This window comes from Lycorma delicatula, chromosome 1 (genome assembly GCF_047948215.1).
Source record: "Lycorma delicatula isolate Av1 chromosome 1, ASM4794821v1, whole genome shotgun sequence".
In the NCBI taxonomy this organism is placed as follows: Eukaryota; Metazoa; Arthropoda; class Insecta; order Hemiptera; family Fulgoridae; genus Lycorma; species Lycorma delicatula.
Genome location: NC_134455.1, coordinates 93,316,834 through 93,337,084, shown reverse-complemented (window position 1 = coordinate 93,337,084; position 20,251 = coordinate 93,316,834). Strand labels below are relative to the sequence as shown.

The 20,251-nt window shown below is 26.4% G+C and overlaps 1 protein-coding gene across 3 annotated transcripts in view; it reads left to right on the top strand.

Annotated features, from left to right (window-relative positions):
- Window positions 1-20,251, top strand: part of B4 (imaginal disc development protein B4) — a 246,163-nt gene that overhangs the window by 107,983 nt on the left and 117,929 nt on the right. The window lies entirely within an intron of this gene.

Genomic DNA, 20,251 nt, shown 5'->3' with positions numbered 1-20,251 from the left:
GCGTTAACGATTAAAAATCTGTTATCATACACCTCCTGCTTAAACATACATGCTTAAACATTTGCATTCCTATAAAAACAAAAAAAATTATTTTTGTTTTCGATTATGAATAATTATAAAAAGTAATTAAGTATTATAAATTATTTATTACCTTTTAATTTCTGCACTATAAAATTTTTTCTCTCCATAAATAAAATAGAGAATCTATAACCATCACTTATAATCCGACCGACAAAAGAAAGACACAGCAGCAAGAGATTTTGCCCAGATTCTGCGATTAGTAGGGAGACAATAATAAAACTCCCGCTACCCTTGCGTTCCGTTCCGTAAAATGTAAATATGTATTATAAATTATTTATTACATTTTAATTTCTACACTATAAAACATTTGAGATACATCTTAGATTTTTATTTTCTCTTTATGATAACATTTAAGAGAAAAATTGTTATTATTCGTCAATAAACGTTTTTCTTTTTTTTTAATTAAAATCGACTTAAAAAAATAACGTTTAAAGTAAAATGTAGTACTCTTTTAATGCTTCATTATATTTGACATTTTAAAACTATGAATCAAATTAAAAGCAATCAACAATTTAGCAGCCTTTATTTGGCGTCGGTATAAAAAAGTAAAAATTTAAAAAAGACATGAAAAAATATTATCTTTTCACTTTTTTGTTAAACTTTTTTTTAATCGATTTTCTTTCTGTGTAGTTTATTTTTTTATTTAAACTATCAATAGGTAAACAAAAAATCTCTGCCATTTATTGAAAAAGGAATTTTAAAAAAAACACAGAAAGGCGGGACACCTGTGTTTTGGCAAAACAAATGCAGAGAAACTTTATAAACTATTAATGAGCGTTAGCTAAGATTCTTTGAAATTTGGATATACTTATTTATTTTTTAACGCTAATTTTTACAATTAATTTTCTTCAGTTTTTGGTTGAAAATACTTTGAATATCAAGATTACATTATTCTTTATATCATTACCTTATTAATTAATGTAATCCGATTAAAAAAATAATAATCCAGTTTATTAAAAATAATACTAATAAAATGAAAGATATCAGTTTTTATATCAGTTAAAAACTGAACCACATAATTTTGTTTATTTCTTCACATTTTGTAGACCAATAAATTCCAAAAAAAAAATGAAAATCTTGGTTAAAGGTTTTTTTTATATAAGCTTATATGTCTTTATATATGTGTATGTAATAGCCGCGAGAGAATTAAAAGCCCACAACATATAAGTATGTATTAGAGTATTTAGAAATAAACTATTTTCAGTTAAACGATTAGTATTTTATTCTATGTTTGTAAACTATTTGGCTTTGGATACTGTTTCAAATCACTTCCACTTGCGAGGTATTGTTCTTAGTAAACAGTTAGCTTATTTCTTCTTTGTATTATATCGAATTCAGATCAGATTCAGTTAATATGTGCAGGCGCATAAGCATGTCATTTTTATTTTTGCATTATATATCTGGAATAGTAGCAGTAATGTATGTCATTGATAATTTGTGTACTTAGGAAGGGGAATGTTTTCATTCAGATTTTTCTTTTTAAATCGAAAAGGAACTGGGGAAACGAATTTATTTTTTTTTGAAAAAAGAAACATTATTAAACAAATTTGTTCGTGCATTTTTCTTCTGTTTATTTATTAACACATCAACTGAAACGATTTTTTATCAAAACGGGGCATTGTCAGGATGTCAAGGTAGAAACAGTTTTCAGTACTTATCACAGTAGCAAAGTTAATTTATTTACCTTGTAGTTATATCAGGAGTTTGGGGCTAATTGAAAAAAATATAGTACAGTTCTCCGCAAAACGACCGACTTTTCGTTAATTTAATTTGTTTTAAATATTCTTTTAATTTGGTTTAATATTAATACAAATAGATACCCCAAATAAAGAAACTACAATGTACCAACTTCAAGCATCATAAGGAACCATGCTTCTAACTTGTTCCGCTCAAAGTTTTTCGACATTTAATTGAGCGTAACTCAAGAACGACTCGATCAATCTTCATCAAATTTTCACATGCACAACTTCAAGTAAATTACAACAGCATATCTAGACTTAAATGAATTTATTCTAGTAGTTTTGGAGATTTTTGAGCCATAAAATTTTATACATATGACCATATATATAAGGAAATCTCAATTTAAGTGAATGGTGTTTTTGTATTCCTCATACCTGAAAACGTAAAGAAAATTCATTTTCACCTCCACTCCCACCATGCGACCGAAAGTAACATCGTACTTTTCTTCAAAAATTAAATAATAGATCAATATATAATATAAATTTATGTTGATACTTCTTAATTTCTTAAACAGTCTAACCTATTATTGTTTAAGATGTTTTTTAAATACTTTTTCTAGAGTAATATCAAATTTATGATTACGTTTATTGATTCAACAAATCAGTCTAATGTATTTTTCTGTTATCTTTTATTAGCTAGAAGGAGTAAGAAAATCAATTAGGGGAAAATATTTTTTAATTTTATCATAAGAAAATGGAAAAGTTTTTTAATTTGTGTAAACACCAGGAATTTTAAGAAAATTTTTGCCACCTTTTCAAGATCGTGTTTAATATATCAGTTATTTAGTATATTAAACTGTGATATTTTATTCATCCTCAATACGTAGTTTAGTTATTAAAGGCATTTTTGGTGTTATGGTAGGGATTGAACCTAACAGCAGTTTCATATATTTTTTACATATTGTCTTATCTACATCTGGTTTACCGCTGCACTGTAGAGTTAAAGCAGTTACATTTATAAGTATCTGTTTAAATTTCTCTATAGCTGTTTTATTTTAAAATAATTATGTAGAATACTTAGAATTTGGCAATGTATTTATGTGATATAAATGCCAGTTTGAAAGTTAGTTTAATCAATCCAATTCTTTCATGAATCCTCATAAAAAGCCTAGGTAGCACTAGATCAGAGTTTTTAGGGAAGAGTCGGTTCCTTAGCCTAAAGAAGCAAATATTTACAAAATAATGATTTATTATATTTATATACGGGTCATCTCACGAAAAGATGGAAATAGCTCAGGATATTTCCTACTAAAGAAAATAAAGAAAAACTAATATTATCATTATCATAATTTTCAAATAAATTTATATTTTGAAAAATATTAATTTAAAAAATTTATAATTATGAATACTTAGATGTTGATGATCATAAGACCAATATCATGACTGTCATGTTTCTTTTTTTTTTGTTTAAATTTCTAATTGTGAGTCTTAAATTAAATATAAAATGTCATGGAATGTATCAACATAAAATGTTCTTTGCCCAAACCCCTTATAAACTTAATACGATCCGGCATATTGAAAATAACTTAACATGCTTACAGTAATTAAAGTAATCATGACTTTTAGATTTTGCTATATATATAATTAAAAAAATCTGATGTGGACTCCAGATGACGTCCTTGTACGCCTATTAAATTACATATACACATTTTATTCTGCACTTCATTTAAACTTATTTCATTTGAAAGTGAGATACGATCCTCCAATTCTGTAATCAAGTGGACAGTTGCATAATTGCATTGTGGTGTACACCACATTGCATCATATTTTGTGTGGTGTCCGTATCAGCATTTTATATTAGTTGATACATTAATTTTGTTTAACGTCGCTCAAGTAGTTTTGTGGTGTAAGTGAGATCGTGTCGGATACGTATCCATGCACATATCGATTCGAATCGGACTTATATACGTATATTTTTTTAACTTTTTTTTTAATTTAAATTGATTTATTTATTAATAATTTTTAACTTCTATCAAAGTTTTTGAATTAAAATGAAAAGTACATGAAATTTTATTTAATTAATAACTTCTGATCTTTCATATAATATATATATATATATTTTTATCTTTGTAATAGAACTATTATTTATTTTAAAAATTATTTTACAGTCAGAGGTTAATAATTATTAATAAATCGATAAAATTAAATTAAAAAAAAAAAGTTAAAAAAAGGAAATGAAAGTCGAATTCGAACCGATGTGTCTTCCCTTTGTAAGACCCAAATATATAATTAATTAAAATTTTATTTGGCTATAAATCTGAATCCAATGAAAATAAGTACTACTTATGATATATCATTGAAAAGTTCTCAATGAGGGCTTATTACTACAGTTATGAAAAGGTTCAAAATACAAATTTGTTGGATTTTGGGCATTTTTGGACACTTTTGATCCATGCAATCAAAAGGACAGGTGCACAACTAGATGTTACAACAGTTCTAAATCCAAAATTTCAACATCCTACGGCTAATCTTTTTGAGTTATGCGAGATACATACGCACATACGTACGTACGTACAGCGTCACGCCGAAACTAGTCAGAATGGATTTAGGGATGATCGATGTGGATATTTCTGTCGAAATTTAAAACCGAAATTTTTCGCGAACACAATACTTCCTTTACTTCGTACAAGGAAGCAAAAAGAAAGCAACAATGATTTTAATTTTTATGAAAAACATTGACAATTGATTCCATTGTTTTTATTTATTGTTACATTACTGAAATACTTAGCATATTTGTTTTTTTATAAAGCTTTCTTGTGTATCGCATACTTATGTACAGGAGTAATAATAGTTGATTCTTTGTATTGTTTACCCCAGACATGTTAATTACTTCTTAGAAGAAATAATAGCCGTCTAATACACGCAGCTTGTTTTCAATAACCAGTCTATAGAAATAATTATAATATTGCAAAAGATCTCCTCCATAAATATTTAAAAAAATTGTATTTGTATTAATCATCTGGCGTCAAAGGTTTATACGTTTTATTTTTATTATTTTTTTTTTGTTATAATTACGTTTTATAATTAGACATCATTAAATAGGTACAAAATGATTTATCTCATCTGTGAAGAAAAGAACAGAGTAAATACTGAAATGACAGACGACAACACGTTTTTAAAAGAAAAATCAAAATTTAAAACTCATCCACTCTAGTTTTCAAATAAAAGTTTCTTGAGAGGAGAACGTTAAAGATATATTTCTAAGCTGATGTAATATATAGTAGGCTATGTTGTAATAATTGTGTAAATTATATACTTAGAAGTATAGAAATCTTTTTTCATTATTATAAGATTTTATGTAAATAACATTAGATAAGCAAAATAGTTACACAAATTAAACATTGGCAATGGTTACAAACACAAGGACAATAACGGTTACGATTACATAATAATAAATAAAAAATTAATACAATAAATAAATAAAAAAAATAAATATATATATACATACTTAATCACTGGGAATTTTGTAAATAAATTAGTTCATGATTTGTACGGAAAAATCAACAGAAAATAAAAACATATATTAAAAATTAAAAAAAATTAGAAGACATTTAATTAGTCTTTCTAGTTGATTCTAGAAATTAAAAAAAAAAAAACAGAATTTTAACGAATAAAGAAACAAACTTTGCATTATGAAGCGATGTCTCTTATTTCTGATCAAAATAGCATGCCATCATAAATAATATCGTTCTCTTTTACTTTAATAAAAAAATTATTCATTTATTTTTTAATTGTTTTATATATATATATATATATATATATATACGTATAAACAAATTAGTAAAAAACGACTGCAGATAGTGTACTCAACGTTTTTGTTAATTTTAACATTCTTATATTACACGCGCGCACACACACACACACACACACACACACACACACACACACACACACACACATACAGACGCACAAGTAATGGTATGCAAGTTACAAATTTTTAACGTTGCATTTAAATTAAAATGGTTGCAGTTTTTGGCTTTATTTCCGTTTTACAGAAAACGAATTCTTTAATTGCTTAACTTAATTGCGCTAATTATTAATATTAATTATTATTATTTCTCTTCTAATGAATTTCAAAATTAAAGATTCGTTTCATAATGATCGAATATGATTTTTGTTTTACGCTACAACCACTTTACTGTTAAATCACGCAGTTTCATTTCATGACTGCAACTCTTTGTTAAAATATTAAAAGAAAAATACAATGGACAAAGAAAATTACTTTTTTTGAATCGATTTTATCCTCTCATGTTAATAGTACAAAAATAATTTTAAAAATACGTCATGTTAACTATTTAATTAACAATATTTACACTTCGTTAGCCCAATTTGGGTATTTTTTTTTTCATTAGTACTTTTTCCGCTAACATAAATATGTCAAATAATGCCTATTTCAGGCGAGAATAAATCTTTTTTTATGGTAAACCCGTTTTGATAATTTGTATAATAAAATGTGTAATGTAATTCCAGTACCAATTATTACAACCAAGATAAAGAGTAATTGGAAAAAAAATATTTTAAAGCAAATAATGTTACTTTAACTACTTCCGAGAGAATAAAAAGCTGTAATGATTACGTAATAACATATATTTCTCCTGCTGCAGGGGCTTATGACTAAAAATAAGGTGTAGGCTAATTAATTTGTTGTAGTTAATATCATATATTTTTTAACTAGCATCATCAACACTAATACAAAATACTAGATTACTAGTTTATTTAAAGACACCAATCTATTTTTTTTTTCTTTATAATTATATACATATTTTTTAATTATGTTTAACAAAGATTATTGGCTGATTTTAGTGTTACTTGCGTTTGCAAGTAGGCACATCAAAAACAATTTCTATGTAAAAATTACTTTTAAAATTATTTTTTTTAAATGTTGAATGTCTATTAGGAATAAAAATAAGAAATAAAAAAAAATTATATTGTTGATTAGGAATATATCTCATATTTCTGTGATTTTCCGTCGTAGGAATAGAAAAAAATTCATTAAATAAATTTTTTCTCCTGGGTTTGAATTAGATCACCCTTCACCTCTTCTTCAAAACATTAAAAAAAAAATCATCCCGTCCCATTTATTAATTAAAATAGTTACTTTCAATAAGAGCATTTTTCAATAAATAAATAAAAATGTTAAAAACGGTTGATTTCGTTTACATCCAAACGTTTTAGGTAGTAAAGTTTTTTCAGTTGTCCGAATTGAATGATGTTTTCATCTTTTACAGTTAGAATCAGTAACAATTTATTTCATTTTGAACGTATTTCGATACTATGAAGCAAACGAGATACAGTAAAATATATTTAAAGATTTTAGTAGGTAAAACGTAAGCCCTAACTTAATTAAAATCGACTAATTAGGAATTTTTAATATTATTTTACTACGGTATATTTATACTCTAAGATTATAATATAACTTGTAAATGTAATAAAAAATAAACATAAAACGTGGTATTTCTTTCCTTGGTGAAACTTATTTCTTTTGAGGCTTTAGAAGATTAACTTTTCAAATACTAAAAACAACTAAGAAAAAAGCTTAAGAAGAAGGTCATTGTAATTCAGCGGTATTTTATTTCTGGTTATTTAAAATAATTTTAATATTCTGAAAAATTTGATTTTTTTATGCGTTTTTTAAAAGAAGTTTAACAACTAAAGTCCAGTTAAAAAATTTTATTTTCTAGTGATAGTTTTACTATTAAGAAATAAAACATTAAAATAATTTTGAAAGGTGAAACTATAAAATTTTAAACTACAAAATAGCAGGAATTAAATATACGAATAAAAATATAAAAAGAACCTTACTTTGCCAAATAAGAAACTTAAATATTTATTCAAGAGAGTTTTTTTAATAATTTTCTAAAACAGTTTCTATTTTCAGCATAATAGATTTGATTGTGTTCAAAAATTATTTCATAAAGATATTAAAACGTTGATTAACAACATATCTCCAGTTTAAGATTTTTATTTATATTTGAAATTTATATGAATATTTTAATAATTTTATTCATTTTGTTATGGAAATTAGAGTTCCGGACGATTTTGTTGTTTGACATTTAAAAGACTCAGCCGGTAGATAAAATAATAACGGTGGCCTTGTCGCATTCTTAAGAACAGGAAGCTATAGTAGCCTTTTGGCGGGGAAAACTTTGCAGCTGTTATCTCTTGCTTTCTTTGACATTTTCTATCGCATTCTTTTAATACTTTTTTCTATTGTCTTTCTCCTTCATTCTTTGCTCTTTATTATAAAGTAAAAATGAAAAAAGGAAGATCTTGTTCGTCCCGTTGGTCACTTTCACTGACTGAATAATGTTGAAAAAGTAGTTAACTTTTTTTTTTTTCCGGTCAACGGTTAACGGCTTCCTAATAATCACAACTTTTTATACCTGCTTTTATTAAAAAAAAATTATATAGACTGATATTAAATCACTTCCAGGTATCACTTTATATCGGGTGATATAACAATTTTTTAAATATCTCTTATATTTAAATTAAGTGCATTCAAGCAAAATCGTATTTTATATATATAAATATATATTTATAATAATGAAATAAGTTATTCATAATTTTATTTTTGCTATTACTCTTATTCTGTCAAATAACTATAATAGTGATACCATTAAAAAAATCATAAATCTTTGTAACGAATATAAAATACATAATATCTATTTTTACAATTTAATTTTAAGTTTCACGATAGATAAATATATAATACTGGACGTATTACATTATTATCGTTCAGTGTAGTATTTAATAGCTTATATAATATTTGCGAACTGCTGCTCATCATAAGATAATGTACCGGTTTTTAATTTCTAGCGAAAGATACCATAAATGGGCAAAATTAATTAATTATATATTTTATATTGAATTACAGGTTCATCTGTGACGTAATACCGATCGTTTTTCATTAGTACCCAGATTTTCTTACTTAGCATGTTAAAATGTACATATTTATTTAAACATCTATTCCTGACTGGTATATTTTAAAAATAACCGATAACCTAGTAACGTTGATCCAGAACCCCAAATGGGGTGAAATAACCAAAACAAAAAACTAGTTATTAGGCAGTTACTAAAATTTTTTTTTTTAATTTCGGGCTTTTTACATACACGAAAAAACGAGGGAAAAATATAAACAGAGATTTGTTTTTCAATTCAAAAGTAGTTTTACATAATGTCAAACTGCTTTTGAATTGAACAGCATATTTATATTAAATATTAATATATATTATATGTTTTCTATATCATATATATATATGAAATATTAATATCTCTTTTGCATTTTAATTTTATTTAATTGATGAAACATTTTTCTATTTATGTATGACGCAACACATTAATATTAAAATAAAGAGTTTTATATTCCCACGACTGTTATTCATTTAATGTCATTTAAAGGAATTTATTGTATAAATAAATCTTTATTCTCTGCTTAACTAAAAAAAGAAGAACCAAGGTCAAACGACTGTCTAAATTTATAGTAAAAATATGGAAACAAGGTTGATTACAGATCATTATTACTTCATATAATTTTTTAATGGGTTTGTATGTATAAATATAATTGTACGTATAGTTTTAAACTTTTTTTAACAATAATTATTATATCATAGATATTTATAGTATGAGATTTTTATAAAAGCTGAAATTAAGCTATTGGATCTAAATTTATGTGTATATAAATTTTATTAAAATATGTCATTAAAAGGCCTGTATTTTTTTTTAATTTCTGTAGGTTACTGTTCTAGTAAATTAATTATTTCCTTTACTTTTTTTAAAATCTTAATATATAAATAAACTTGTTGTATACTTCGTATCCTGTAAAATATTTCCTTTTTAAAAAAAATTAGAAGGAGAAGTTTACATAAATAAATAAAAACCTTCAGTTAAATAAAAAATATTCATTTTTTTTTAAATTCGTTTCTACTCAAATATCATGATCATGCCACATACACCCATTGATAATCATGCTATTATAGCTTAATAAAATATGTTAGCACTTGTAAATTATTTGATATTAACTACAAAGAAAAAAAATTCCTTTCGGCATGCCGGAAGGCGGAGGTAGATTTCACCGGTGCTAAGTAGGGTATAAAAAAAATTTCCTCAAAATTTACTCAATACGATAATGGCTGCATGTGAAAAAAGGTTCACATATTTAGCATACGACAAGCCCCACCCTCTTACAATTTCAGCAACATTTTGATCATCCCTTGCCGTAAGGATTGGTCATATCATAATTTGTTTCAGACAGACGTTTTAGGTAATGTTTAGAGAACTAACGACAAGTTTAAACCGATTCAATACTGCGCCTATTAAGGGAGGTATGATTCTTTTTTTCTTCGAAACCCCATTTTTTCAACCCCCTGGCCCAATGGTTGGTGATATAAAAAAATTTTCTTAGATAAATCTTAGGCTGTTATCAAAAGAATAGTAGGAACTTTAAACAAATTCGATATTTTACTTAATAAGAAAGTTATAGCGATATTTTTTTTTACAAAAAATCCCCCCCATTTCCACTTCCAGCGAAATCTGCCTCCGCCTTCTGGCGTGCCAAAAAGGATTTTTTTTTAAATTTAATTTAAAAATATGTGGATATGTTTTAATTAGTCGAAGAATTTTGGAATCAGAGCTTTAAAACAAGCTACTTTATTACGAATCTACCCAGTAAACTTTTCAACTTAAATGTATAAAGATATTTTAACGACAGTCACATAGTAATAGTGAAGAGGCTAAATTTTTGTGCATATCATATGAAAATCTGTTTATCTATTTACGAGATATTTATCATTGACCTCCACTGCGCATAATATTTAATCGCTTAGAAAATACTTTTAAAGAAATAACTTTTTATTTGTGATTCCTGACGTTGGGTTGATTTCCTATATATATTATTTATTTTCCCTAATTAAAATAAATAATAATCTTAAAAATTAAGAAGTGAAAGAACTAATGTTATAACGGGTAGATTGTTATACAAAGGAAGAAAAAAGAAACTTTACAGAAGAAAGAATAAGAAATTTATTTCAAAATACATGATAAAAATGAAATTAAATAAAAATAAAAGATTAGGTAGTTCAAATACTGTGTAAGCAATTTTAACTTTTAAAGGCAGTGATAATGCGTAGTTTTGTAATTATACTACAGTTAGGGAAAAATTATACATAAATTATTGTATATATATATATATATATATATATATATATATATATATATATGTGTGTGTGTGTGTGTGTGTGTGTGTGTGTGTGTGTGTGTGTGTGTGTTAAAATAAAGTTATATAAGTGTGATGTAACTTTATCACATTTATTTTAAATAAAGAAGACTGGGTTTGTTTAATTTTTATTTCAAAAATGTATAATTACAATCTATTTAACGTAAAAGTGTTATTTTTTTAATGTCCGACAGAACATTTTATCATCTGTACATTAATTTATGTTACTATTGTTTTATAGTTATAGGTAACTACTGGAAAGCGTCCTTGGGATCTGTTTAAGTATCTTTTTGTTTTCGTGTTTCCTAATTGATGTATGATTCCCAGAGAATATAACACTTTCCCGCTACATTCGAAACGTATTTTTCCCACTATTGTGGGAAGTGGAACGATTGGCAAACTATCTATATTTCCACATCATTTTACAATAACTATTATAATAAAATAATAATTTAGACGAAGTGAATTTTCTTTTTAGATCTGTTTATAATTACTATTATTTAATAATAATTAAATACAATTAAAAAGCGTTACTTAAACATGTATTTATATATTGTATAATTTTTACAAGAAAACATCTGTTTGTAACGGTTTACGGGTACTTCATAGTTAATTTGGCGTGGTATTATTCATTTTAATAATAAAAGTACATTTATTAAAAAAAATTATTAAGATTAATTTTACGAAACATTAGTAGTTACAGTGTTATAAATATCTATTTTAATTTATCACTGAAAAATATTTTAACTTATTCATCTATTTAAAACTGGACATTAGATTTAACAATTATTTTCCATCTTTTGGAAGAATTTCTCTTGTATTTACATTTTATGGTGTTCTTTCTTATATTAATATTTTACTCCTTTGAATTAACTTTTACATATCATTTTAAGCAAATGACACATAATTTTTTCATTTATATTATTATGTTCGAAGTATAAAAAATACTGAAAGATTCAGAAAATAATTTATATATTTTGCTTTTTTTAAAGGGCTATAATTTTCATGAAAAATTCCTTTCTAAAAGTTCTACTATTCTACTTAATATCCTTGCTTATAAACCTAAGTAATTTCTTACTCTGAAAATAAAGATTTTTTTTAATGAAATAATTGGGATGCAGATTATTAAAAAAATCTGAATAATTATGACACAGAAGAATTTTTCTTATACCCTCATTTTTTATTTGAAATTATACTGTCTCATCATTAGTATAATTTGACTACTGCATAATGATATATATTTTTATATACCTCATATGTAATGATATATCACGATTTAGTGAGTGGGTTTTATTTAGCAATTAATCGAGTGAATATTGTCCAAGTCATTGAAGTTGCAAGGACTTACACGGTTGTCTGATAATTGTAATCAGATATATATTTAAACATTCTTAAATAGTTAAAACTCAATTATAAAAGTAATCTTAGATTAAAAGTTTAGTCTGTACAGTTCAGTTATTTTATGAATCCAAGAAATTTTTTAAGACAAGATTGTATATTAACTTTACGTATTCCTGAGTTACTCAAAGGCTTTGTTCCTCAACCATTCAAGTGAATTCTTACATATTTCCACAAATTAAAGTGAGTCGTTAAGAATGCGAATGATTTACCGTGGAATATAAATTTCCAATACAAATTGCAGATTTGTCATATTGTGCAATGTCAAATACCTGCAGAGGCTTGAGAATCATGTAAACCACTTTGCAATTAATCTACTCGATAACAGCAGAGACGTCCGACGGTTGAAACGAGCCCATGTACTCGACTGTCTGTGTAACAGTTTGAAATCTAACACCGTCAAGTTTAGTAGTGTCTTATCTAATCTCTTCTTACTTCTCTTTCTTTTTCTTTTTTATTTGTTATTAATGTTTGTTTTGTGGACTATATGGTGCTGAAATTAATGGTTTGTGATTTACGACTGAGCTTGAAATTTTATATTTGACTTTAATTTTGCTTGCAACTATTTATTGTGTGTTATTTATTTTGGGGGTTCCTTAAGGACCTTCTTATCACGTGATTTTGTCAGGAAACTTACTTATGGCTCCGTAGGAGAGCCGATTGTAATTATAATTGTTATTGAGCAGAAAAAAAATTGCAAATTATGTTAATATATAAATGGAATAAATATTCCAACTTTGAAATTGTGCAATAAACAAAAAAATTTAACAGTTACATAGTTAATTCATATATTTTTCGTATTGGATTGTCATTGTGAAATTTAAAGTTCTACCTTTTTAGTTTTTAAAAGGTATTGATTTATTTAACTCACTAATTTTATTGAAATGAATTCTGTATTTCAGAGAGAAAAATTAATGTCCGGCAACATTTATGACCTTACCGATTGAAAATGTTGCACCTTTTTTTTTGCGCAGGAGGAGGAAAAATGTGCGTCCAGATCCCCAGTAGCCCACACTACTGAGTGTGTGAGGTTCCAGTCAGTGACGAGGACTCACTAAAAAAAACCCTCCTGTGAAACAACACGCCCCAGTATCAGTCTCGATGGCATTAACCCGGGACACGTTGTTCACCACACGAGTTACCTGCAAGTGTTGCACTTGATTGACATTACTTGAATAACTATGGATAAAACTAAAAAAAAACCTTGTGCATAGAAAAAGAAGAAGAGCTAATTTACTATAATTAAGAAAGTGTAATACAATAATACATTGTAAGCATTAGCTCTAGAAATTGTGTTGGAAACAACGTAAATGCACAAATATCTCTTTACACTCTAATGTAAAACATAAGTTCTTTAAAAAAAAAGCTGTACAAAGAAAATATTACATTAATATAGTGTATTTATTAAACATTTCTATATTTGCTATTCACTATTATTTTAAGATAAAATAAATAATATTAAAGTCTTGCAAGATGCAGATGAAATTAAAAAAATAATAGTTCTATTACATAACAGAAATATTAATATTTTATATTAATTTCGGGCATGTCATTAGTTCAAATAACTTAAACCTGAGTTTCATAAATTAGTTGGAAAATAATTTACTGTGACCTAAGATATGTGATTATACATTTCAGGGTCATAGTCGACATTAAAATATAATTAATTTTTACTCTACATTTACCTTTTGCTCGGCTGTTTAATAAATGAATCCTTCATAAAATAAAAACTGTATATTATCACACAAGTGTCGAGATTTATCCGAGTTAACCATGAAATCTATCATTTATGATTTTAATTAATACAACTTATAATTACATATCTTTCGGTCTTTTTTTTTTGTTTTGGTGTTTTTTTTTTTTTATAAAATGTCAACGTAAAGCTTGTTCTTTTATACTGTAAAGTGACGGAAGAAACTAAACATCCTGGTAAAAAATGATCTTTCATAACATTAAAGATATAAAATGCTGAACTTACTGGTTATCAATGTCAACTAGACAAGATACATCGTCTACATTAATGAGCTCTTAAATAAAATTATTTTCATAATAAGATGTATTCTTCTCAGTTTGAATAAAAAAGAAAGAAAAGTTGAATATATTGTTGTATTTTTATTACCATATAGCTTGTATTTAAACCCGTTGTTCAGAACGCTTCATTTGTGATGTAATTTCTGGAATTTTTTTCTCGCTTAAAAAATATTATTTTGGCGTAACTTGTCCTTGATATTATTTTATTACGTTACTAAATTAATGATTAATGTAACTATTTTAAAATTTTTTAAAAGAATAATATTTTCAACTTTCATTTTATTTACAAAATGTGTTACCACAAATTATGTTGTATGTTTTTAAAATAATTTTTAATATCCATTTATATTGAAACGAATAGATGTACAAATAAGTAAAAAAGAAAATACTATACTAATATTAGCATTGACAGTACTAGGCTACTGAAGAAATCGATTATTGAACATAATTTAAAAATGTTGAAATTCGAAGTAATTTAGTAGTTTGGAAATATTTACAACAGTTTTAATACATTTAATTCCATCCTCATTCAAAAATAAATCAAGCTTATAGTACTTTCGAGAAAAAAGTGGGTACTGCACATAATCATACGTATAATTATGAACTTAATTACAAAAATTAATTTAAAAACTCGTCACATTTTGATTTCTAAATCTTTTCCTATCAGGCAGATGCTAATGTTTGTTTTAAAACTAATCCATTTAACTAAAATAATATTTTCTACCTTTTTTATTTCTTTAAACTAAAATCACTGGTGGAAGGAGATCTCTATGCCTTGTAATCCTGTCTCGACTTATCCATTATTAATTTTCTTCAATTTTTCCTTAAGTTACTTAATGTTTTAAGCTCTATCTTGTATTCCTAAAATTTGGCTAAGTACGTTGTTTTCTTTTTTTAATGATTACCTGTAATTCGTGAAACTTTTTGCTCTTCGAACGATTTCTATCATTTTATATTACTAGAACGCACTGATACCAGATATCAAAATCAACCAATAGTGTTTCATATATATATATATATATGTATATATATATACAAATATCATAATTATCTCGTCTCGTCTACCAATTCTGATAGATCAATAAATTTCGAAGTATACTAACGAGTACTTAAAGGATCACTCTGATTTCATATAAAGGGTCCGTTCTGTAAAAAGTTCGGCTCTGGTTAACTTAACGCGGGTTATAATTTCACGGAATTATTGTTATTTAATATAGAAAATTAAACATTTCAGAGGTGGACTGTATAATTCAGTCTTTACATTATTGTGATTTTTATTTTTTACAACCATCAGTTTCGTTTTTAAAACTATATTTACTAACTATTACGTATGTTAGGTGCCGTAATCATAACAGTTGTAGGTGACCTGGTATTAAGTCACCAGTCTTTCTCAAAAATGACATAGCCATTCAAAGATTTACTACCCAGGTTTACTAAGGAAGGTGAGAGATGAAGTAGATTTGGTTACTCTTCTTTACTTACTATTTAGTCAAATATACTTGTGCTATCAACACCCTAGCCCAACAAAATGCAGTTCATCTTCAATCATACGTAATGATAAGTATGTTCATCTTAATCAATGTCGGTATAATGAACATCATTATACACAGTGAAAGTTACTACGACAAGGGGTAATTGTACATCAGATGTATAACGTACATCATACCGTAAGAAAGACTATAACAGATAACGTAAAACAATAAATTAATATATTATTTTTGTGGGAACAACGCCATTATTTACAAATAGTCTTCACTGAGTAAGGTGGAGTAGTACCAAAACTGCTTAAGAATTTATTTAAAGATGTTACTAAAAACCTACGTGAAATAAAGACTTACGAAGAGTAATATGAGGTAAATCTTTTTATAATAGCTTTTTTAAACAATTTTTTATTGATATTTGAAGTAAGTTATATTTTTCAGCTTAACAGTACTATAAAAATAGATTAGAATTTTCATATGCAGTAAAAATTTTCAGAAAAACTTATTGATCTTGCACCTGCACTTAAGTATAAAGTAATAGGTAAAGTACACGAAATAAGATAGATGTGGGAATGGAGAGTATTTAGTGTAGTTATCAAGGGATGTAAGTAACTTATATGCTTTATAAATTACCACAACGCTATTACGGAAATATTTTAAACATTTCATCAATAAATAACATAGTATAGGTTACATACACATAGTTACTCTGAATTGTCTGAGTGCACGGAAGGCTATGGACTGTACGCGTTTAACATTCACGTCCAACGGTACTCCAGAGTCTTTGTATGCTAAACAGTCTTGCACAACTGCTCGTGCAATTGACATGACAGGCATGTATGTAAATGAACATTACTCTTCCATAAAATTATATATATGTATATATTTAAATATCTGATAGTAAAAATATCTAGTGATGTTATAATTATTTAAAGGAAGGTAAATTACTTGATATACCGTAAACATAATGCGTTGAATTACTTCCGAATACTTTGTTTATTTTTTGTTCAACTGTATTTAAAAGTAATTTTATTTGTTCGTATAAAAATTTCATTTTATTTTTTATCAATGAAATATCTGTTCTGATTCGTTTAATAATTTGATGCGGAAGATATAATATAGGTATGGATGTTATACTTTCGTAAAAAATTATGAACAGAGAATAACCCTGCTGGAAATGATTATCAAATTATAAAAATCACTATAAGAAAGAACTACAGGATGCCAAATTAAATAATTGAAGAAAAAATTGAAGAAAAGTGTAAAGTAAATATTCATATAATGTACAACATAATAAGGTTGTTCCACATTTATATGCTGTATCGTTTTCCTTCGTAGGTAATGATACGGAATAATATGGATGGTTATTATTAACCGTATTATTGTTTGAAATTGAAAGATATTATAGAGAAGGGATTATATACAAGTTTATTGTGAATGCGTTGTATTTTACATATAGTAAAATTAGTATGATATTTTTCTGTTATTTATTTATCATTTTTCTGTATAAAAGTGTTATTTAATCAATACTTATTTCACATCTTCAAATGAATCCTATTTATTTGCTCTGAATAAAATAGATAGAAAACTTTAATTGTTGCTAAAAAAAAGTGATCTCAGTATTTCTTGACGATTTGAGGTTTCTTAAGTCCATGTTACTAAAATATTAGTAGCAAAATTCTTACATTTTCTTTGATTACATTGTTTATATATGTTTTTAAGATTATTAGGTATTACATTTAGGAATAGTTGAAATTTTATTACATTTCATTTATGGATCAGATTTGTTAAGTCTTTCCAGCAATTCCTAGGATATCCTTTTCTCTTCTTCCTATCGGTGTAATATATATTTGATTGGGAATTCTTTCAGGCATCCTCATTAGTTCTTCATAGATAGAAAAATTTCGCAGATCTCCTCGGTTATTCTTGATAATTTGATAACACTTTTCATACTATTTAAATAAATCATCTTGGTCGCATTACAAGTGGTCAATATATTTATTTTATATTTTAGCTCTATGAGACAGAACCGACCTTATAAAAGTACTGATAGAAACATTGTCTTATATTACTTTAATCGGTTATCTACGCATGCTTTATTCCATAATTTTTTTCTAATAATTTCTTAGACTCCTTTATTTACTTGTCAGTTCTTGTGAGAATATTCTTATCCAAGTTAAATGAAACATATTAACTGAAATAGCTGAAGAGGTCGTTTTTCCAAGACTTTATTATTTATAACAATATTCAACGTTTATGCTTCTTTCCTCTTAAAAACCATCACTTTTATTTCTCTTACTAGTAATTTACAATTATTCGTACTTCTCAGTCGGTTTGTTCAGCTGATATAAACCAAATTGTAAATCGTTCTTATTTTTAATCAAAATTATTATGTAAAAACTAATTTTTATATATATATATATATAATCACGTCAGTTTAATCTAGATAAAGTGGCAGGTCTTGGGAACCCTTGTTGAATTCCAAAAAGGATGTTTACAAATTCATTCAGCTAACCTTATTAAATGAAAAAAATACGTACAAGTAACATTTTTATAAGTTCAGGCCCCCTTCGAGGTATGTGATCCTACTACCATTTCATCTGAATAGCTTTTATTTTTTTTACTAAGAGGGTTATGTATTTTGTAGAGGTTGGACGTTGTGAAAATTATATTAGTACAAAAAGTAGTCATCGGAAATGACACTCCTGAAGTTTTTATAAAATTTCAAAATAAGCATCTCATTACTTAAAATTAGAGTTTTGTTATTTTAACTTTTGAGTGTTTATTTATTTCATCATTTTGTTTCTAAAATAGGTATTATTAAGATGTGAGTAGTTTTAACTTTTACAATTTCAATAAGGTATAATTTATCTCTTCTCGAAAACCTCTTTTTTGTTTATAGGTACAGGAGCTCTTTAATTTGTTTACATTAGAATATATTGTATTGAATTTTGTTTTCCACAGAAGGCAAATATTTCTGAAATTTTTTAACCTTATTAAAGCAACAGAAAATTGATTTATTTTTTTATTTTTAAATAGGGATATTTCGTAAAGAATCTAGAACTGTGTTTTTTTTGTAATTTTTTAACATAATTTTATGATATTTTTTCAGAATGCCTTGGTAATGCGTAAAATTTAATTTTTATGTTTTGCAATCAGTTTAACAATCCAATCTAAATATTTGTAATTTTTTCTTTAGACAAAAAAAATTGTACTACGTTAAAAATAATTTTCAATTTTTTATCTGGCAAAGGAGTAAAATGTTTCGCCCTTCATAAATATCGGTAAATTTGAATTTTTTTGAGTATTAAATTGAGCTCTTTATAAGACTGACCAGAATAATTATACCTTGAGAGAAAAAGTTTAAAATTTTTTTACGATACTAGTTACTGTGTAACATCGAAAAGTTTGCATTATTCTTATTGTTTTGTTTGAATTTCGATCTTTGAATGGATGCATTAGCCGAACACTTCTCGACAAAGTTACAATATAACAACTACAAAGAACTAGAAAATACTACTCGTAATTTCTTAGGAATATAGTCCAAAACACTGTGCCTTGAAACATTATATTCGTATGTATAATATTAACACAAATTCTAAAACTGATTAAATATTTTTTAATTAATTAATTATTGTTGTTACGTAATTTATTTCTCATAATTTCAACTATTACATTTAAAATATAACCAAAACTGATATTTGTTAAGATATTTTAATAATATTAAATCTGGCAAATGTGCATCAATATGTGTGGCAATTCTAGTTATGTTATTTTTTTTTTAAATGCAGCTTACTTTTTGTTTATTAATTCTGCATAAAATAAAAAAAAGGTATAAATTAATCAAGCAATTTGTTTTTAAATAAACAAACTTTAAAAAACTTATTAAATAAAATAAAAAAACAACTACAAAATGTTTATGCATTTATATTTATCTAGTAATCAAACAGTAACAAAAAGCTGGATCCGAGTTTTAGTTACGACGATAGATAGTAATGAATTATGAACCTGCCGTTTGCTCGTGCTTGCACGAGTGGGCGGTAGCAATGATCAAGTACTCTTCAATCCCCGAACGAAAAAGAACGAGTGCCGGCTGGGATGTCCACTCGGGGTGTCCCCGTTAGAGGCGTTGGCTTAAAGACCGAGTTCCGGCTCCAGGAGTGGGGAGTCAGGGACGGAATAGCCAGGTCTGGTGGATTCTATCCTGGGGGTTTAATGCGGGCGCAAAGTGAGATCTGACCGGCGGGCCGAGACGGGGAGGCCCGAACACTCCCATGGGCTGTGTTATACTTAAGTGGAGGATCTGGCCC